Raw genomic sequence first — 23578 nt, 5'->3', positions numbered from 1 at the left:
TGTGCTTCATATGTATAACCTCTAACAGATTTTTTTTAATTAAAAAAATTGAAGTATATGTAATAGATGACTAAATGCACAGATCTCTGTGCATATGTGTTCAGTGTGTTGTATTTTGGCAATTTAATAAACCCACGTGGCCACAAAAAGGCACAACAAGATGTTGATCAGATGTATTCCCCCAGAAATTTCCCTCATGGCCCTTCTTAGGCAATCCCAGCCCCCTCCCCCCACCAGTTCCCAGGATAGCTCCTTTTAATTCATACTGTTCTTGGACTTCATATAACTGGACATATAATCTATATATTCTTTAAAGTATGGCTATTTTGTTCAAGGTTATACTTTTTTCAGATTTATTTAGGTAGTATCACATTTAACAATGTTTTCCCAGCTGTTATGAAGCACACTATTATTATAGGGACATCCCACAAGTTGTTTATTCATTTGTCTGGCCGATGGATGTTTGGTTTGCTTTGCAGTCTTGGGCTATTATTATTCTGTGTTTTCTTAGATTCTTTATTTGTCTATTTGGCATTCATTAATTACAGAGCCAAACTACTGGCCAAAGTCATTTATATCTCTCCTGTGATCAGAGCCCATGCTCTGAACCGTCTCCTTCATCTCTGTGCCATGCACAAAGTCAGAATTTCCCCTGCTTTACATCAAGCCAGAACCAGGTACCGGGCAGCTACGTAGAGCTCCTATGTCCCAGAGTCCTCCACGATCATTCAAACTAGCCCATCCTAAGCTGTTTACTTAATCTTGTTTTGCTTTTTTCCTATAAGAGCTGTGGCATGTGTCTTCTTCTTGCTTCTACTTCTGCTCCTTTCCAAAAGTGGTGCCTCCCTATATGGCCCTGTGGCATGCTGTGGCATGCCCCCTTCCTTTATGAAATGTAAGTAATAAGTCTTTTTTTTTTATTCTTGCAACAGCATTAACCTCTCTGTGTTGTCACTTAATCACCTCCATAAATTAAATTCCCGCCAGTACAAATGAGACAGTTGTAAATACAGATTATATAAACATTTGTGTACCATTTATTTTGTGGATATGTTTTTATGTCTGGGGGTAAATGCCTATGAGTAAAATTTCTCTGTCACAGGAACACACACACACACACACACACACACACTTAATAGTGGTTGTATCATTTTACTTTACCACCAGCAATGGTTGGAGATTTCTGTTACTACCTTCTTAGCCAGCATTTGTTCATCTTTATTTTAAACATTCTAGTAATTGAAAAAGTGTATCATTTTGTGGTTTTAATTTGCATGATGAATGCTGTGAAGCATCTTTTCATATGCTGATTTATCATTTCTATATCTTCTGGGAAGTGTTTGTTCAAGTCTATTGCCCATTTTTATAGGATTTTAAAAAAATCTTTTCATCATTTTCTTATATATTCAGCATAAAAGTGTATTTCTTATGTATTCAGCATAAAAGCGTACTTCTAATATTTTTCCTACACTGACTTCTCTGTTGATCTTCTTAATGATACTATTTATGACAGATTTTTATTTTTGAAGAAATCTAGCTTGTCACTTTATGAATTTGTTAATATTTTGTGTGGGCTGCTCATGGTCACAAAAACATTCTACTATGTGTTTTTTATGGACACTTTATGGTTTACTCTTTAACATTTAGATCTATGTCAAATAAGTGTGAGTAGAACGATGTAGGAATTGAGGATTTTTTAAAAATATAGATACTTATTTCTGCAGTAACATTTATTAAAAACAGCCCCATACACCCATCCACATTAACTGCTTTGGTACCTTGGTTTAAAAATGAAAAAAACGTCAGTCTGGTATTTAGGATCTGATTCTGAACTCTGTTCTCTTCCACTGATCTGTTTGTCTCAAACGCAAATTCACCACTGTCTAAATTTTTGTAGGTTGAATACAAATTCAATACCGTCTTTATTGTAGGTTGAAATCAGTGTAAGCCTTTGAAATCTGTTCTTTGTTTTTGTTCTCTATCTTTTGCAGTTCCATGTAAATTTTAGAATTATTTGTTTCTTTAAAAGGACCTATTGGAATCGTAAAAGGAATTGCTTTGAATCTGTAAGGCAGTTCAGGGAGAATGAACTTCTTAACAATACTGAATCTTGTAATCAATGAGCATTGCTTACCTCTCCTTTTATTTAGGTCATCTTAATCAGTGTAGGAGTATCCGACATACTTGTTAGATTTATTTACGGGTATTTGATGTTTTTATATGCTATTGGAAGTATGATTTTTGAACTTTCATTTTCTAATTTTTCACTGTTATATTTAGAAATACAGTTGATTTTAGTGTATTGAACTTTTATTCTGCAGCATTGCTAATTTTTCGGTAGATCTCCTAGTATTGTCACAATCATTTTATTTATGAATAATGAGCTTTACATTTTTTTCCATGTGAATGCCCTTTATTTCTTTTGCTTGACTTATTCCATTGTATAGGATCTCCAGTGTAGTGGGGAATACATGTAGTGAGAGAGGACATCTGGACTTCCCTGTGGAAGTGGGAGATTTAATTTTACCGTTAGGAATGATGTTAGCTATAGGTGTTGCTTCTTCATCCCATTAAAGCAGCTCCTTTCTATCCCAACTTTGCTGACAATTTTGTCATAAAGGTGATGACATTTGTCACATGCATTTTTCTTCATTTGTAGAGAATAATCATATTTTTTTTTTCGTTGTTAATGTGGCAAATACAACTGATTGGTATTTTGAAGGTTAAGCCAATCATATCCTGGAATAATCCCATTCTTTCATGATTTATTATTACTCCTTCTAGACATTGCTGTGTTTGATTTGTTAATGTATTATTTAAGATTTTTATTTATTTCTTTGTCAGAGAGAGAGAGAGAGCACACAAGCAGGGTGGGTGGCAGGCAGAGGGAGAAACAGACTCCCCACTGAGCAAGGAGCCCAATATGGGACTCGATCCCAGGATCCTGAGATGAAGGTAGATGTTTAACCTACTGAGCCACCCAGGTGTCCCTGACTTATTAATATTTTTATGGACTTCTGCATTTTTAGTGTTTTAAGGGATTTAAAATTTCTTTTTCATGGAAAATAGTGGTCTGTAATTTTGTTATAGTATTTGTCAGATTTTCTGAGATCATGATAATGCTAATCATATGAAATGTTTTAGGGAGTATTCCTTCTTTCTCTGTATTCTGAAACAGTTTGTATAAGATTGTTTTAATTTTCTAAATGTTAGAATTCACCCCTGAAGGCATCTGGCCTGAAGCTTTCTTTATGGGAAAGGTTTTGATCGCAAGTTTATTTAACAGATAAGGAGTTACATTGATTTTCACTTTACCTTGCATCAGGGATTATAATTTGTGTTTTTGAAGGAATTTGTCCCTTGTATCCAGTGTGAGGAATTTATTGGCATAGTGTTGTTTACAGTTTCTTCCATTGTTACCCTTTATCATCACTTTAATGTTTGGAGAATCCGTTGTGATGTTGTTCTTTTCATTCCTGGTGTTGGATTTTCTGTTTTCTCTCTCTCTTTCTTTTTTTGTTTTTTCCTGTGCAGTATTGTTAGTGATTTATCAATTTTATTAATATATTCAAAGTAACAATATTTTACTTTGTTGATTTTCTCTACTGGTCCTTTAAAATTTTTGTTATTTGTGCTTTTTTAACATTTTCTTGGTTGGATTTATTTTGAGCTTCATTTGCTTGAGTATTTTGCTTTTTAAAGTAGAATCTCAGATCATTAATTTTAAACTTCACTTTCTCTCTTTTAATAGTTAAAACTGTACACCTTCAAGACTTGTTTTCTCTGCACTGCACAATTGTTATATTTTCATAATTATTGATTTTGGCTTATTTTCTATTTAATTTCTTCCTTAATCCCTGGGTTATTTAGAAGTACATTTTCCCTAATATTTTTTGATTTATCTATTTTACTTTTGTTAGTTTCTAAATTAATACTTTTTTTGTCAGAGGAGATACTATTTATTATTTTAATTCTTTGGTGATTTAGAAATGGTCTTTAGAGAATAAGTCTGTCTCTGTGAATGTCCCAGTGAACTTAAAAAAAAATATGTGTTCTGGGGCGCCTGGGTGGCTCAGTGGGTTAAAGCCTCTGCCTTCGGCTTGGGTCATGATCCCAGGGTCCTGGGATCGAGCCCCGCATCAGGCTCTCTGCTCAGCGGGGAGCCTGCTTCCTCCTTTCTCTATGCCTGCCTCTCTGCCTATTGTGATCTCTGTCTGTCAAATAAATAAATAAAAATCTTAAAAAAAAAATATGTGTTCTGATGTTAGGTTAGCATTCTGTTAATGCCAGTTAGAGCCAATTGATTGATACCTTGTTTCAAGTTTTCTGTATCTCTACTGATTTTTTTTTCCCCCTGTTGGGTGATAGGAGACCTAACTATTTCTATCCATAACTGAGAAAATGCTTTTAAAATCTTCAACTGTTATTGTGTATTTTTCTGTTTCTTTCTTTGATTTGTCAAATCATGCTTCCTATATTTTGATGAAGACTTTTTTGTTAGATGTGTACACATTTAAGATTATTGTTATCGCTACCTAGTTATGTGATCCTTTTGTTATTATGGAATGCCCTTTTTATTCCTAATAATGGTCTTTTTCTTAAAGTCTACTTTGTCTTATATTGGTATATAACAAGAGCTTTCTTATGCTTACAGTTTGCATGGGAAATTTTTTTCTGTTTACTTTCAACCTATTTCCTTAATTTAAAGTGTATTTCTTGTAAGGAGCATATAGTTGCCTTTTTAAAAAAATTTAGTTTGATAGTCTTTGCCTCTTAGTTGCAGCAAGTGCTTGTTTTAATTTAATTTAATGTGATGTTGATAGGTTTAGGTCTGTCACATATTAGTGTACGTGGTTCATTCTTTACTCCTATTGAGACAGGGGACATATTCACAGCTTTTTTTCTTTTTCAGCTTTATTGCAGTGTAATTGACAAACACAAGAGTTTTTAAGCTTTTAAGTCTTTTGCAATTAGTGAATAAGACCCTGTAATTTTTGTCACCTTCCCCAATCTTCCCAAATCATATGGAAAATGTAGTAAGTCATGAGACCATTAATGTAACTTTAGTCTTTTTTGAAACATGCCACTTTAGCCAACTCTAAATTCTAATGATTCCTGATTTCATGATTTCATACTCTGAGGGTTAATGAATATGCTTGTAAATGAACTTGCAGAATGGGTTTGTAGAGAACAGATACTTATATGCAAGAGTTGTCCTTTCATTTAACTTGGATGACCTGATAGTATTTCACAGAACCTCATTTCACATTAACTGATTAATAGAAGTGATGTATTGCAGGAGAATCTTCTTAAGTTGTGTGTTACTTGTAATTTTTTTTTACATTAGTGTTTCTTTACTACGCAATCAGTAAATAACTTTACCTTATAAGGAAGTTGATATTTTCAGTTTCATCTGCAAATTTTGTTTTTTCTGCAAATTGGTAAGGATTTCTCAAAATCCTTACTTTTAGGGGTGCCTGGGTGGCTCAGTGGGTTAAGCCTCTGCCTTTGGCTCAGGTAATGATCTCAGGGTCCTGGGATTGAGCCCCGCTTCAGGCTCTCTGCTTAGCGGGGAGCCTGCTTCCTCCTCTCTCTCTGCCTGCCTCTCTGCCTACTTGTGATCTCTGTCTGTCAAATAAATAAATAAAATCTTTAAAAAAAAATCTTTACATTTAAAATAAATACATCTTTTTAAAAACTTTAAAATAAAACTTCCATCAGTTAGACATTCATTTTTTTCATTCAACAAATACGGATAGAATGCCTGCCTTGTGCCAGGCACACTTCCAGATTTCTGTGAACTGTATATATGTCAGCAACGTAATTAATATTAAAATATCTAATCACAGATTTCTGTCAGTAATAGTCATCATTGGTTCATGATAAAACTTTTGGCTAAAATTAATGGTTGTGTGTGACCCAAGCTTTTAGCATTTGCCAATATTATCATGATTCTTTTTTTTTTTTTTAATAGTCAACCTTCTTTCATTCTAAAGAAAGGTGATGGGTTGCAAATAGTACTAATCAAGAATGGAAATGGCTTTTTTTTTGGGTGAGTAAGAACATATGGAAGTTACTGGGAAGGAGTGATCATGAATAATTTAGGATAATGGGAGATCTTGTGTGGTAGTAAAAATGAAATATGCATTGGTTAAATGAGAGAGAACTATGCTATTTGGGTTGGAGGTCATTTCAGTAACATACACGTACTATAATTCTCCCCCCCCCCCACTCTTAAAAATGTGTAATAGAATAAGTAATGCTGTGAAGACAATTGAAGAATGAAGCCAGATGCATTTTAATGCCATCACTTGGGAAGTTTGAACAGTCAGAAATCACAACTTCCAAGGGGGAGACTGCTGATATAACTTGGATTAACGATCTGTTTTAGTGAAGTATCTCTTCATCTTTATAGTGCATGGCCACATTTGATACTCATTTGATATTAGTTTATCCATTCATCTAAAACATCTTTGGCATAATTCCCTGAATAGCATTTTCCCTAACTTTAGGCTGTGATGACTCGACTTTGTCTTCTGGGCAAAGTAACCGGATCTTTCTCCAGAGAGAGAGGGGTGTGTTTTGTTTTCCTTCCTGGAAGAAGCTTGGACACCGTAAACTCAGGGGCAAGGCTTGTTTACATCACTCTCAGTAGCAGTGAGAAGACCTCTTCCAGATTCATAGCTACGGCTCTTCAGAAGCCCAGGGATTGTCAGATTCTACAAGGATCAGTGGTTAATAAAAAAATAAGTAAAATAAGCTGAGAAGTGGGGATTTTAGCCCAGGAAATAAACACTTAGTTTCCAGTAGGGAGGTGGGATTTAAGGCTTTATTTGATTTTTTTTTTTTTTAAACATGGACTATGTAAAAAGTATGTAAGAATAGTTTTCTTTTTTCTAAATAGGAAAAAAAAAACATTAAGTATCAGGGTAGGCATTTTATTTCTTTTTTACTTAGTATAAATATAAAAGTAGAGTGTGAGAAACAGAAGCTTTTCCAAAGAATAGATATAGTTTCAGAACATTTTTGATAGAACGATGTATGATCACTCGGATTGCTATCTCAACCATAAAAAGATCTTTTCTGGTTTACATATAAATGATTAATGTAATTTCAATGCTTATTGATTTATGAAAATGTTTCCTACTTGCTCGTGGCTAGATTAAGAATTATTTTATTTTTCTTAGGAAATTGTATGTAGTCTGGTCTTGTTTTGGGAATGGATTTCCCTTATTCATTTTAATTAGACATATATGATACTGGATTTTTTTCTTTTTTTAAATGTGAAGAAGCTACTGATATTAGCTGCCCAACTTCTTTCACTTTATTAATGAGAACATTGGAAGTTTATTTGATATGCTCAAGAGGAGAGGACTGTTTGTTTTCACATAAATGCATGGCAGGATAATTTCTGAAGTATAATAAATCTGTATTATATTCCTTTGCTCTCTCTTCCAGATAAAAATTGAGCCTCTGGGTTTAAGGGAAGAAAAAAGGAGAGAAGGATGTGGAAGGAAGGGAATGAGGTGATAGGAGGAAGGAGAAAGGATCTTGGTATTACAAGGAGGCAGAGGTCTTGGGTACTAAAAGGAGCAGATGCCTTTGACCAGTATTCCACAGGTGAATCTTCCAGGGTGAACAGTAGGACTATGTGTGATGGACTTTAGGAGGTTGGGCAATGGGTACCAGGATGGCCAACCTAGGAAATGTTTACACACTCAGGCTTGCCTCTGAAAAAGTAGAGGTGTTGGATTCCCAAGAACCCTGTAGGCTGGGACAGTGAGTATCTCCTTAGTAACTCAGTAAACTCAGAAGCCTCCCAGAAAGATTCAACTTGATCTAAGACAGGGTCACCAAAAAATAAAGACGTTAGAGGGAGAAGAAAGCCAGGAATTGAGGTCTTTCTCTGGATAACTTCTATAAATGAAGGGACCACAAAAGACCTAACTCTGTATTTGAAACATTTTGTGTATATGTGTGTATGTGTGTGTATGTCTTCTGGGGAGAGACTTAAGGGACAAGGAATCACACTTGAATTTCCAAACATTACCTAATCACTTTATTTTAAATGAATAGAGAATGCTTCTGGGAAAGCATGTATTTTATTTTCCATTACAATGAGCAGTTTGCTCTCTAATTTCACATATTGTACTTTCTCACCACAGTTTTAAGATATTCAGTGACAAGACTATATGAAGGTAATGCAGATTCCTCAGGAAATGCCTGGTAGAACCTAAACCTTAGATCTTCCCAAGAATCTTCCAGAATGAAAGTTGAGGTTAACCCAGTTAACATCTGATTCCAAAGGCAACTGGTGCATTTTAGTGGCTGAAAATATAGGTGTGACATCGGGAAAGTAAAAAGTTTGTTAGGGGGAGAAAACATAAATTCCATGGACAGATCTTTAACTGGATAGCAAACTTCACTGGCTTTGGTTTAGTTACCATGTAATGTGAAGCAGGAATTTTAGAAGTTCGATTACACTTTTCAAAAATGTTCTAAGCAGTTGTGATTTCTTGAAATATAACTTACACACCATAAAGTTCAGCATTTTAAAGTATGCAATTGATTGGCATTGAGTACTTTCACAAAGTTGGGCAGCATCACCACTGCCTAATTCTGGAACATTTTAATCACCCTAAAAGAGCCCTGTAACCATTAGCATTCACTCCCTGTTCTCCCCACCCTCCATTTCCTACCCATGGTAATCTTCTTTCTGTCTTTATGGATTTCCCTATTCTGGAAATTCCATATTAATGGCAACATACAATAAGTGGCCTTCTTGTGTTTGGCCTTCTTCTCCTTAGAATGTTTTCAGAGTTCATCCTTGTGGCATAAATTGATACTTTATAACTTTTTACTTCTGAATGATATTTCATTGTGCTGCATATGTGTGTGTGTATATACAGCCCCCCCCCACACAAACACCACATTATATTTATCCATTCATCAGTTGATGGATGTTATGGGTTTTTTTACGTTATGGCTGTTATCAAGAATACTGCCCTGTATATCAGTGTACAGGTTTTTAGGTGAACATGGGATTTGGATTTTCTTGGATATGGAAGTGGGAATGGAATTGATGGGTCACGTGGCAACTCTGAGGTTAACTTTTTAGGAAGTTGCCAGATTGCTTTCCATAGAGTCTGCATTGTTTTAGAAAACCATCAGCAGTGCTGGAGAGTTCCAGTTTCTCCATTTTCTCACCAACACTTGTTGCTTTCCTTTTTTCTTTCTTTCCTTCTTCCTTTCTTCTCTTTGTTGAGTATATCCATCCTTGCCCGTGCAAAGTGCTTATTTCATTGTGGTTTTGATTTTCATTTCCACTGTGATCAGTGGAGTATGGTTTCATAAGCTTATTGACATTGTGCAACTTCTTTGGAGACATGTATGTTCAAATACTTTGCCTTTTTTTTTTTTTTTTTTTTAGATTTTATTTATTTCTTTAACAGACAGAGATCACAAGTAGGCAGAGAGGCAGGCAGATAGAGGGGGGAAGCAGGCCCCCCACTGAGAGGAGAGCCTGATGCGGGGCTCGATCCCAGGACCCCGGGATCATGACCTGAGCTGAAGGTAGAGGCTTTAACCCACTGAGCCACCCAGGTGCCCCACTTTGCCTATTTTTATTTGAGTTATTTATCTTTTTATTGACTTGTAAATATTCTTTATGTATTCTGGATGCTATATCCTTAATACATACATAATTTTTAAGTGTTTTCTCCTATTCTCTGGATTGTCTTTGCATTTTCTTGATAGTTTTTTTTTTTCTTAAGATTTTATTTAGTTATTTGACAGAGAGAGAGAGAGATCACAAGTAGGCAGAGAGGCAGGCAGAGAGAGGGAGAATCAGGCTCCCTGCTGAGCATAGAGCCCAATATGGGGCTTGATCCCAGGACCCTGAGATCATGACCTAAGCTGAAGGCAGAGGCTTTAACCCACTGAGCCACCCAGGCACCCCAGATGCAAACAGTGTGTTAACACTGAACAACCTAGGCACCCCGGTAGTGTTTTTTGACACACGAGAGATTTCATTTTATTTTTGTGAAGTCCAATTTATGTATTTTTTCTTTTGTTGCTTATGCTATAGGTATCATATCTAAAAAACGTTGTCTAACTCAAGGTCACAAAGATTTACTTACACGTATGTTTTCTTATAAGACTTTTATAACTGTTGCTTTTATTTACAGGTTTTTGATCTGTTTTGAATTAATTTGTGTATATGTTGTGATGTAGGGGTCTACATGTATTCCTTTGCATGTGGATAGCCAGTTGTCCTGGCACTATTTGTTGAAAAGACTTTTCTTACCCCCATTGAATTGTCTTGAAACCGTTACCAGAAATCAGTTCTCATTGGATGTATGAGTTCATTCCTGGAATATCAGTATTATTACATTTATCTATGTGTGTATCCTTAATCTAGTACTGCCATTTTTGTAAATTCGGGATAGAAAATTAATAATTGAATGATCTTTTCATACCTGTCACATATATTTAAAACATTTGATCTTTAATCCATTTGTGATGGTAAATAGCATGATTTTTAAAATAAGAGATATATCTCATTGTAATTTAATATAGCTAGAAACATTATTACCATTTGACGGATAAGGGAAACAGATGCACAGAGAGGTTAAGTGTCTTTCCCAAAGTCATACAGCTAACAAGTGGGCAAGCCAGAGATTGAACACCAGCTGTCTGGCTTCAAAGTTCAGAGCCCTAACAACTATTCAACATTAACATAACAGCTATTCAAATTAGTAAAGAGAAGAAACAAAATATTTCCTAGAGTACTCAGTAACAATTGTTATTCATATCTTTTAAATTGTTTCTATGTCACTAAATTTTGAGACATGCATATATGTCTGTGTGTGTGTGAGTGATTGCTATGTCAATATAGATTATGTATAAATATATCTGTATACCTCTTCAAAATGGGAAAATATCCCATTGATTTATGAGCTTTTTCCATTTAACAGTAATTTTTGAATAATAATATTAATGATAGCTGATATTTATTGAGCATTTACTAAGTGCCAGGCACTGCCCTGAGGTCTTTATGTATATATTAATTCAAGCCTTACAACAATTCTGTAAGTCAGATGTTTTATTATATTGAGACACAGCTTAAGAATCTTACTAAAGTCTTAGCTAAGAGTCTTGGTGTAGGAGTCTTGATAAAAGACAAAAAATGACACTCAGTACCAGAATTTCTTCAAGGGTATCTCTGTTGAACTTCTCTCTTCCTTGCCTCTTTTGAGAAGTTTTCCATGTTGACTAATATATTTCTATATGATATCTTTAATAGGAGCATACTATTCCACAAGTGGGTATACTGGAATTTATTAATCAGAGCTTTACTATTGAGTACTTGGGTTAGGTATAATTTTAATGCGTCCTGGAACTTGGAAAACATTTTCACATATAGGTAAGACTGTGAATTCTGGACCTTCATATGGTTTGGCTTATTAGGCATTGATTGCCTTAAACTCCAATTCCTGCATTTATCTTTCATGGCCAGAATGATGACGTGACCTATGATAGATTCTGAAATATTAGTACAGTGAAAATGCATTATGCTTACTCTGTGACAGCCCAGTGTGTGGGAGCCAAGGCTTATGATGGTTTGCACAGTTGAACAGCTTTTCCTTTCTTTAGCCTGCCCACCCCCATTCAGATCTCCTGCCATCCTCAGACAGACATTTGTTGTGCCAGTCCCTTCCATCCTTTTCCCTGAGGCTCAGGGTGTCCCTGAATGTCGGGGCCTGGAGAATGCTCTTATGTTTAGGTTGAGTAGGTCCTTCACAACTCACTGGAGTCCTCTTGTTCCCCTCCATTGGTTTGGGTACAAAGCTTGCAGCTCTGCACTGCAGGCATTGAGGCAGAGAGTCATGAGCCCCATGTGGAAACTGACATCTCTACTTGTCTTAAAGGTACTAAGTATGGAGATAAAGCATGGAACCTCCACTTCTCCAACCTGGTCTAAGCACTAACTGTATCCCAGTAAGGTGGTTTAATGACGGTTCCTAGTCTCTTCAGCCAGTCAAGTAGACCTACATGAAAGGAACATAAAATCTTAGACCTTCCTAATTTGCTGGATTGCAGGTATCCTCCCACGCATGCAAGCAGTTCACCTGGCTTCCCATACAGGTTCTCACCCATTGCCACGTTGTCTGCTGCAAGGAATGGAGCAAAATGGAAGTTTATTATTATTCTTTAAGAAAGTAGAATTTTATAATTCCACTTATACAAGTAATTACTAAATATACCCTTTAATAAAACCCAAATAGTGTATGTAGGAGTCCCTACCTTTTCAGAGATGAATTTAAGAGTTTCATTTGTGTATTGTGGGTACTTTGTATGGTATCCCCCCCACCCACTGCATGCACAAATATAGAAAATATAAGGTATTGTTACATATTGTTTTACCTAAATAGTATCACGATGTGTCATTTTATATCATGCTTTCACCAGTTAACATTGTGTTTTGTTGTAAATAGCATAAGCTTTTCCCTTTTAATATTTGCATAGTATTCCATAGTTCAGTTAGCCATTCCCCTTCTGATAAGCAATTACATTAGATTTTTGTTATTACAGGCAAGTTTGCTGTGAATATCATGGGCCATGCCTCCTTTTTCAAATGTGGTAAGATTTCTTCTACATTAGGTATTCACAAGGGCAATATCCGTACATTCATTGTGCAGGAGTAAGTACATTTTAAGCTTTGATGATTTCTAACTGCCTTCTAAAGTAGTAGCACTAATTTTACTCCCTCTGGCACTACCAGAGAGTTCTCATTTGCCTACTCTCTTCCAGTGTTTGATATTATCAGATATTAAAATACTTGCTCATCCGATGGGTAAAAAATGGTATTTTCTTTTAACTTACCTGTCGCAGGGAACTGAAATGTGTTATGTACACAAATTGGTGAACTTTGTGGCAGATCTTAATGAAAAAAGTAGAACAGCAAGGCAGGCTCATGTATTTTATTAGAAAGTAAGTTAGAAACATTAAAGAAATTGATGAGAAATGCAAGGACTTGGAGCCCATGGCAGGTGAAGGGCAGACTGTGGGATAGTTAAGAAAGAACTAAGCATGTGACCCAAAGTCACCACTGAGATATTTATTATTATACCCTAATTGGTGTGATAATTGGAAGTAGCTGTGGATGACCACAAGATGAACTTGGTTATTAGCAGTTGAACAAGAAGAAAGTAACCAAATATGGTAATGTGGTGTTCATAATTGGCATCAGTGAGAGAGCGAACTGAGGTCTGTAAGTTTTGTTTCCTTGTCCCCAAGAATGAGATGACTTCTGATGCATATTGTCTAGATAAATGACAAATTTATTTTGATGAAAAGCATCAGTAAATATCTGAGTTGCACATTTTCTGTTGTAGGTTTTTTAATATGTCTGAATAATAGCTACCACTTTGTGAACATACACAACAGGCACTTGGCCAAGTGCTTTTTTCATGCAGTATGCCGTATAATCCTCATAATAACCCTACAGAAGCAGACAATAGCATAATACCCATATTGCCGGTGAAGGAGCTGATGTTCCGAGAAGCTAAGTGGCTTGTTCAGGGTTACACAGGCAGCAAAAGCCACGTCGTAGGTCTTGACCACTGAGCTGATCACCATTTTCCTAAAAACCCATATCTCATGCCAGTCACATTAGAATCTGGGGATGTGGAGGGTGAAGAAACAAACATTCCCAGGCAGTTTAAACCTCCCCAGATGATTCACTGTCCCGCCCAGGTTGAGAGCTGCTGATACAGATATGGAAGAAGATAGGAACACTATCTAAAATACACCGATGCTTCTTATGTGCACTTATTAAACACTTTATATGTTTTAAATGGCCTTCAACCTACTTTTAACGACAGCCTGCAGTCAGAAATCTGTTTTATATAATAACCAAGCACAAGTGCACAAATATATGTAACTCAGAAATTATACCTCGTGTAAAAGAACTTACTCATGCAAATGTGACACACCATGTTTCTCTGCTATTGTAGTCTATTCTTTATTATTTTAAAGATGTCTTAAATTCAAGTAGTAATCATCGCTCCATTATCTTATTCCCAAGGAAAAAGTGAAATGTAAAGGTTAAGTCCCCTTAGAAGTTAAATACCAAACACATTCACATGAATTAAAGTCTACAGTCATATTCCTTGTTTTGAAGTTACAAATTCAGAATCTTCAGTAAGAGGAGAACCCCACATCCATCCTCTAATATTTAGTCTAAACAAAGCATTAGACAATTGGTGATCTTGACCCTTGCAGTCTGAGGAAGGAATACCTCAGAAATTGAGGCCAAAACTCTGGTGTCCTTTGTTTTTGAAGAGACAAAGAATTAATAGGACACACAAGATCATCACTCAGCATTGGCTCCCCTACAGCATAGTCTGAGTTGCAAAAAAAATCTAGTATCCAGCCTACAGGGCAGTAGGCTACTTAGACAGTGTTATGTTTACAGAAACCGGCATTTAATATTTCCAAAGGGCCAGTGCTCAAAAACCAAGAAGGGCTGATGGACAGTATCTTGATTTCAGCTTCATTGCCCAGTCTTCTGTATGGATGGAAATTCTGTCGCCTAGTAAGAAGTTAAATTGGACACTCTCCATTTGCCATACCTGGTGGAAACATCCACCTTTGCATACTGCTTCCCAACTCAGAGGATTGCCTTCTAGACATTATTGTGGCTTTGTAGTATGGTAAGCAGGATTCCCTTTAAGGGGGCCGCAAGATTCCCACCCTAGCCTAGTGTTTATGTCTTACATCATCTACTTGGATACTGGTGGCACTCTGAATAATAATGAGATATCATTCTGGTGATATTCGTACTTTTTATGGCAACAGGGAGAGTATTTAGGTGGGTCTGATCTAAGCAGGCAAGCTGACTTCTCAAGCAGAACATTTCTTTGGCTGGTTGCAGAGGGGGAAGGCAGAGCGTTGAGCTTCCTTTGACTCAGAAGGAAGCAGACATCCAAGTTGTAACCTGCCTCGGTTCCCAATGTGGCACGTTCTTGCAAGCTCCAGGAGCTAAGAGTGGTCCTTGGCCTCTGAGTCCTCCACCTTCAAGGAACTGTATTCTGCCAGCTGCCCGAGTCAACTCGGAAGAGGACCCCGGGTCTTAGGTGAGGTTCCATCCCTAGCTGATGTCAGTCTGGTGAGACCCAGAGCAGAGGACACAGCTGCTGCCCAGGCTCCTGACGCATGGAAACCGTGAGAGCATAAACCTGTGTTCTTTTAACCACTAAGCATGTAGTCACTTGTTGAGCAGCAGGAGAAAATTAATGCACAACATTGAAACAATTTTGCACTGATGGCTATCCTAATCAGTAAGTCTGAAAAAAAATATATATGAGAGAGAGAGAGAGAGAGAGAGTGTGTGTGTGTATGTATTTTTTTTTCCCTTTCTTCTCCAGTAGCTATCTCTTACTTTCACTCAGTGCAGCACTGAGTTGAGTGTGGGCTTTACCTCCTGATGTAGCATATCTTTTGACGCAGGGCATTTTCTGTTCCATTCCTCCGGAGCTGTCCCACTGACTCAGAGTCCACCGGGGAACGTTTCTCCCCCATCCTGCCACTTGTTTCTGCTGCAGACTCACGCTTAGCTGGTCCCTGACCTTGTGGCTGTGCAGTGCTGTCAAAAACTTCTGCCCCAGGAATTTTTGAAGACCAGGACTTCTGCTTAAGACTCTTTTGAATTCTGTTTCTTTCTCTGGCATGTTCCCTCAGGGCCCAGACGTTATGATGTCCTCATCTGTAAGATCCTACTTTAAAGTCACTGAGTCGTCATTTGTGAGCTCTCCCTTGTTGAGCCTGTGGACAAGTAAAATGAATTCAATGTACATCTTACCACAAGTTTCTGCCTTTGGCTCAGAATATAGAATGATTTCTCTTGACTTAGTGCTGCTTGCCGAGGCCCGGTACTGTATATAGTTCTGTGTGGCAAATAGAGAATTACTGTTAAAAACAGCAAAGTTTGTTATGTCTACCCAAGCCTAAAAGGCCTATCAGTGTTCCTTTCCTGCAGTGTAATCTTGGCCTCAGTCTAGCCTGCCCAGGAGTGGCAGGGCTGCCTTCATCAACAGCCAGCTGGCCCTTGAAGCTCAAAGCTGCCCACCTAACCTTGTTGGAGACATATTTGAGACCCTCCCCTGTGCCGCCAACTGGCTGGGGGCTGTCTTGCCTCCAAGGAGGCTCTAGGACTTTTGCTCAAAGCCCACAGGTTATGCTTTAGTTCCCGCCTCTGTGGAAGGAGCTGCTCAGGTCAGGCGATGCTCTGGTCCCTCACTCTTAGGTGGGATTCCGCCATGGCTGACCCGGAGGTGAGGACGTTTGTGCTAGTGTTTTTATTTTTTGAGGAAATGCTTCCAGGGGAGACTGTTAGGGAAGTAGGAGAGAAGGATAGGAAAAGGAAAGGAAAGAAGCTAAGCAGTGGGCAGATCAGGCAAAGTCCTGGCCAAGCCTGATCCTTCAAGAAGTTCTGGTGTATAAATTAGCCCGAATCCCGTCCCATTTTAAGGTAAGTGAGCTGGGTCTCTGTCTTCCCATGCCATTCAGGCGTTGGCTTTGGGTCAGCACCCTGCCCCCATGCCAAGGGATGTAATTCCCAGGCATTTCCTGTACTATACTTGTGAAGGTGATACAGCTCCAGTAATAAGAGAGCAGGCCTTCAAGGAGTCATAGGTAACAGGTATGATTCTTTTTTTTTTTTTAAAGATTTTATTTATTTATTTGACACAGAGAGAGATCACAAGAGGCAGAGAGGCAGGCAGAGAGAGAAGAGGAAGCAGGCTCCCCAGCCCCAATGTGGGGCTCGATCCCAGGACCCTGAGATCATGACCCGAGCCAAAGGCAGAGGCTCAACCCACTGAGCCACCCAGGTGCCCCAACAGGTATGATTCTTTAGACACAGAGCATACAGAAACTGGGAGCACGACATACATAACCTGTTGGGTGGATTCAAATGAATTTTGTTAGAATACCAACTGTACCCACTAAACCCTCCAAATTCAAGATACTGTCTCATCCCAGACGTGGAGCCTCTTTCCCAGAGCATGGCTGTTTAATGCTCCTAGCCTCCTCCAAGCTTTACCTAATCATCAGTATTTGTTTCCTTTGCTCACCCACTAAAGTCCAAGACATGGCCATCAGCATTCATTTCCTTTGCCCACACTCTGAAGTCCAGGACTCAAGGCTGCAGGTCTTAGTGTCATAAAATCACCCTTTGCTTCACCAACTTTGACACTTTGAAGTTTATTTCATCACATTCCAAAGTAGCTCACCAGAAGTTGAAGCCTTTGAGAAGGCCCCCAGTAATAAATAGAGCCCTATTGCCCACTCACATTCTGAAAAACAATGAAAATAAAGCAGAGAAGAGGCTGTAGAGGACAAATGATCACCTTTGTTAGCAGTAGAGGCCAAGCTGGAGGGCCGAGCTTTGGTTTTGTTGGCTGAGTGGACTTGTTAAGACATACCTTTAAATGAGCAGTTGTATTTGCCTCTAATAGGCAGAGATGGACTGGGGTAGGCTTCACCTCACAGAATCTGTTCCAGGGGCGCCTGGGTGGCTTAGTGGGTTAAGCCTCTGCCTTCGGCTCAGGTCATGATCTCAGGGTCCTGGGATCAAGCCCCGAGTCGGGTTCTCTGCTCAGTGGGGAGCCTGCCTCCTCCTCTCTCTCTGCCTGCTTGTGATCTCTCTCTCTGCGTCAAATAAATAAATAAAATCTTTAAAAAAATTATTAAAAAAAAAAAAGAATCTGTTCTAGAAGAACAGCAGAGTGACCTTGAAACCAAAGGAAGGGAGCATGGAGTGACCTAATTGTGTTCAGTTTGTTTCCACTTGAACTAGGCAATTAAGTCATTCCATATTCCCTGGAGCAGAGGAGTAAGAAGAAGATGCCATATTAAGTTAATGAGATCTTGTCCACATGGAAGGAGTGAAGGAATTGTTTTCCCTAAACACAGACACATGTGCTCACATTCATGGGCATACACGTAGACACGAAGTGCATAGATAATTTAGAGTCTGTATTAAGCTTTCTTTAAATACATATGAGAACATTTCCATTTGCCTTCATTAAATCATTTAGGAATCTCTACTCAAATGTCACATAAATTTTTTAAAAAGTTATTAAGTGAATGAGTTTCTGTATTGGACAGCATGGGTATAATATTCTCAGCCTTTCAAAAGTAGAAAATTGATATTGATGACTTCTAAAATGCTTAGGAATTTCTATTTTGGCTTAGAAAGTTGAGGGACTGTCACTAGAAATGTTTTTGAGAACAATCACCAAGTGGACCTAAATTAGGAACTCCCAGTTTACAGAGAAACTGAGAACTGTTCCAATCTTGCTAACACGGATTTTTTTCCCATATTTATTTTTCATAGATTACTGGTTTTTCAAGGAGAGGGATTTCAGTGAATTATAACCAGCAATGTACTGAGCCCAGCTAATTGCTCCCTCATTTGTATTCTCTTAGCTCTTGTGTGTACTCTTAAAATTACCATCAAATTGGTTTTGTTTAGCTGTGAATCTCCTTTGTTTATCTCTGAACATCTTGGAAAAAGGTACCCAGAAGCATCATCAGATTGTCAGTAGAGGAAATGATCATTTGAAAAAAGGTTCCACACTTTATCTTCTCCAGATTTGAAAAGGCCCCCTTCTTGGAGGATATGCAGGTGCCCCCTGCTCATCAGTAGCCTCAGTCACTGGGAAGGTGCCATATTTGTAGTCACTGTGGTACTTAAGGTGATAAGTGTCACACAGTGGGAACTCAAACATGTTGAATTGATTTCAACTGTTTGATAATCATCTATCAGTGGTTCAAAAGCCACTTTAGGTGTCATATTCTTGAAGATGCCTGTGACAGAGACATTGAGAGCTCTCTAATGTAAACTCTGCATTTCCATGTCCACTCTGCAAGCCTGTCCAGTCCCCTCTGTACCTCAAAACGCTGACCTCTGTGGATTGCTGTTTTGGACTTTTCTTCCTGTCCCCCAGCTTCCATTTTAGTTCAGTTCAGCCAGTGGATGGCAGAAGTTCAGAGGGTTAGAGGAGAGTACAGTCAGTAGTTATTACATCAACTGCTTCCATGTTGAGTTGCCGTAACTGGGCTGTTTCCTCTTCTGAGGTCACAGCTTCTTTTAAAGAGCCCTCTCTTAAGCTAGAATTCCACCCCCCACTCCCCCCGACCCCTGCCCAGTGCCTGGTAATTTCCTCCTATGGGTTGAATTGTGTTCCCTAGAAAGATCCGGTAATGTCCTACCCCCCTGTACTCATGAACGTGCCTCTGTGTGGAAATAGGATCTCTGCAGATGGAATCAAGTTAAGATGAGGTCATACTGGGTCAGGGTGAACCTTAAATCCAGTGGCTGGTGTTTGGTGTCTTTATAAGGACAGAGAGATTTGAAGACCAGAGGAGACACAGGGAAGAGGACCAAGTAAAGATAAACATGAGGACTGAAGTCAATACTGCCACAAGGCAAAGAAGGCCATGGATTGTCAGCAACCCCCAGAAGGAGGAGAGACAAGGATGGGCTCTTTGCTGAAACCTTTGGAGGCAGCCTGGCCCTGCCAATACCATCATTTGGGGCTTCTCTCTTCCAAAACATTGACAGAATAAGTTTCTGTTTTTTTAAAGTCATCTAGTTTGTGGAAGGTTTTTATGGCAGCCCTAGGAAACTAATATACCTGCCTTTTCCCCTTTAGATCCAAAAGTGGTTAGAGCCCTCAGCTGCTGCTAATTTTAGGGTACTTAGGGTACTCTGTTATGATGATTTCCTTTACTTGTTCATTCATTCGTGAATAGTCCCTTTTTTGAACTCTCCCAAATTATACCATTGGATTGTGCCACCTCATTACGACCAGCACGACCCTGATGGACACAGCCCATCTCCATGCATCTCCTCTTTCTTTCCACTTCAGAAACCCTCACCCTTTGCCCTGATCACTGAGTTTGGCAGGGCACATGCTCACAGGTTGAATGACATTTCCAGGCTCCCTTGCAGCTACATGTGGCTATAATGGCCCATTTCAGATTGGTGGGACATGACTGAAAATGATAGGTTCCACTTCTGGATTCCATTTTGTGGTTAGTTGAATAATAGTTCCCGGGGCACCTGGGTGGCTCAGTGGGTTAAGCCTCTGCCTTTGGCTCAGGTCCTGATCCCAGGGTCCTGGGATCAAGCCCTGCATAGGGCTCTCTGCTCAGCAGGGAGCCTGCTTCCCAACCCCCCCACCCCCCCGCCTGCCTCTCTGCCTACTGTGATCTCTGTCAAATACATAAATAAAATGTTTTTAAAAAAATAATAGTTCCCCAGATATGTCCATGTCCTGATCACTGAGACCCATGAATACATTTGTTACCTTGCATGGAAGAAGGGGCTTTCTCTGGATGCTCTGCTGGTTATCCAGCTGGACCTGGTGTAATCACAAGAGCCTTTCCCTATCCAAGAGAGGCGGGAAGATGGGGAAGCAGAAGTTAGAGTGATGGCTTTGAAGATAGAGGAGGGGGCCACAAGCTGAGAACCATAGGAAGCCCCTAGAAAGTAGAAAAGATGAGGGAACACATTCTGTCCTGGAGCCTCTGAAGAAACACAGCTCTACTGATGCCTTGATTTTAACCCCAAAGATCCAACTTATGCTGTTTTAAACCACAAAGTTTGTAGACTTGTTTAGAGCGGCCTCTGCTCTAACCATCACATATCATCATTCTACTCTGGCTCTGTTTGTCAGGATTCTTAATTTGCGAGCAATAGAAACTAGCTCTGGTTGTTTAAGCAGAAAGGGAATTTACTTAAAGGATGTTGGATCAGTTAAGAAGAAAATATCAGGGATGCCTGGGTTGCTCAGTTGGGTAAGCGGCTGCCTTCAGCTCAGGTCATGATCCCAGCTTCCTGGGATCAAGTCCCACATCGGGCTCCTTGCTCGGCTGGAGCCTGCTTCTCCCTCTGCCTCTGCTGCCACTCTGCCTGCCTGTGCTCGCTCTCTCTCTCTCTCTCTCTCTCTCTGGCAAATAAATAAAATACTAAAAAAAAAAAAAAAAAGAAGAAGAAGAAAATATCAAAAGGGCCAGAGAGCCAAGCCAAGGATTCACACAGCCAAGAACATCAAGAACACCATGGACCTCAGAGTGTGTATCATGAATACCACTACCATTATAAGACCTGGGCGCTGAAATGGCTACTGTGTGTTCTCTGCAAAATGAAGGACCTACCACCGCTGTCCCCACTCTCTGTTAAGATGATTGCTCGTGTGCTTTCAACTCCCTGTTCAGAGTCTGGGCTGAGCCTATTTACTTGTCAGAGCCTAGGTCATGTGCTGCATCCTAGCTGCAAGGGAGCCTGGGAAAATAGGTTTCTGGCAGTTGGAGTTCTGTTCTGGGGTGATTCTGCCTCAGACCTCGAGGGCAGTTTTCACACGTAAGCAACAAGGATGTTGACTGCCCAGATGGAATGGCACAATCCCACTTCACCTATCATAGGAATGTTAGGATTCCATACTGGATTCTGTTATTACTTAGCAATAGCATGGTGAAATGTGGCACTTGGAGGCGTAACCTTTCCAGTAGGCGGTGATGTATCTGTTTTTAGCTCCCATAACTGAAGAGCTAATGTGGAAATTTTTTCCCCCATCGGGCTTATTGGGTTTCAAATGAAAAAGGTATTCTGGAGAGGGAAAATGAGAAAGCAAAAACATCTGCGACTTGGCAACCACACGAAGCACTAAGGAGAGGTGGATTGAATAGTGGAATGTGGGGAAACCAGTAGATGGTACCCAGCAGCTGTAGCGGGTATGCTGTTTGAAGCCATTCCCCCAGAAAACGAACAGTGGGACGAGCCGTGATTGAGTTGTGTGACGCGGTGGAATGTTCAGCTAATCAGGCCGTCTAATTGACTGAACATCTGCAGCTGCTTTATCGTTATTCTCAAATGGGCATTATCGCTTTGCATGCCAAGGATGCCTCCGTGTCTCTTAGCCTTTCTAATAGAAGCTCACTGTGGGGTTTACATTTCGACTGATTTTAATTGCATGAAAATTCAAGTGATAGCTTTAAGGTCAAATACAGATTTTTTTTTTTTTTCCTTCCTTTCTGTGGTCTGAACTGCTTTGAAGGTAAGGGTTGGAAAAGTTGACGTGTCCCGGAGGGAGAGGGGCTACCGATGACTTGAGTGAAAGCACTCTGGAATCGTGTTAGCAGAAAGCATCCAGACAGAGTTCAGTGCTGCCTGTGGTGTAGAAAAGCCGTGTGTGGCCGGTGTGTCCAAGGGTATAAAAACCTTCATGGCTTACCATCAATTCATTTTGGGGCAAAAGGATTTACCTTCCCAGGCCCATCTTCAGTCCCTCGTTTTCCCTTTTGAATTTATTACCTGGATATAAAGTGTGTTCACGCCTGAGCCCTAATTATTTTCAATAATCATTTTCTGGATGCTGTTGCCATAGCATCTAATTCTTTGGCAAACAAAGAAAAAATAACATTGATGTGTGCACTTTTTCTTTTTTAAGTTTGTGAAGCAGATACCAAAAGAAAGATTTAAAAGGAAAGAAGACAATACAAAATGAATAATTTGAAAAGGGAGGAAAGCGTTATAAGACTAATACCTGATGCGACAAAAGCAGGTCTTAGTTTACTTTTATTTCAGTCTGACTGTGTAAAAACTCACTGGGTTTATTTTCACAGCTAGTCATATATGCTAGAACCCATTACCTACAAACATGTTAACAACTTTGTTTCATTTTGCTTTGTTGGGTCAATAATTTCTATTGGTAATGAGAGTAAAAAATGATGTGACTCATGGAAATATGGAGAAAATGCCACGAGTCGTATAGGATCTCAGTCCCAAGGGTTTAGGTGAATTACTATTCTGGATGAGTCAGGTTTGTGAGAATAGCTCACTTCATAGCTCCTAGAATTGTTTTCTAAAGCTCTTGGGGGCCTGTAATTTTGAATGCTAAATTCATTTCAACCTTTCTTATTTGTATAGTATGTGGTCAGTAGATATAAATAAATAAACACACACATATCTTTATGTAAAGATGATCATATGTTGTTTTGGTGTATGAGAAGCTATTTCCTTTTTAAAAAAATTATTTCAAGAATTCATGCCTTTATGAGGTGCCTGGGTGGCTCAGTCAGTTAAGCATCCAACTCTTGATGTTGGCTCAGATCACGATCTCAGGGGGTGAGATCAAGCCCTGTGTGGCATGGAGCTTTTTTAAGATTCCTTCTCTCTCCCTCTCCCCGCAGTGAAATAAAAAGAATTCACTCGTTTACAAAGAAGCTAGTGAGTTTTATCCAACTATCCGTAAAGTATTGCGGAGGGCACTGAGGAGGGAATAGAGTTGACTTACTTGAAGAAGATGATGAAAGCCAAAGGCTGGAATGTAGTATTGAAGCCTGAGTGAAAGAAGAGGGAGTCTGAGGGAGAGATGGGGGCCGGAACCTATAGGACTCTGTAACCCATGGCAAGGAGCTGGATTTTATTCCAAGAACAATGGGAAGTCATTGGAGATTGTCAAGCAGGGAATAACAGGAGATCAGCTAGGGTTTTGAGATCGCC

Source organism: Enhydra lutris, unplaced genomic scaffold, assembly GCF_002288905.1.
Source record: "Enhydra lutris kenyoni isolate GAN:26980312 unplaced genomic scaffold, ASM228890v2 scaffoldscaffold10, whole genome shotgun sequence".
NCBI classification, from domain to species: Eukaryota; Metazoa; Chordata; class Mammalia; order Carnivora; family Mustelidae; genus Enhydra; species Enhydra lutris.
This window is presented reverse-complemented; position numbering follows the sequence as displayed.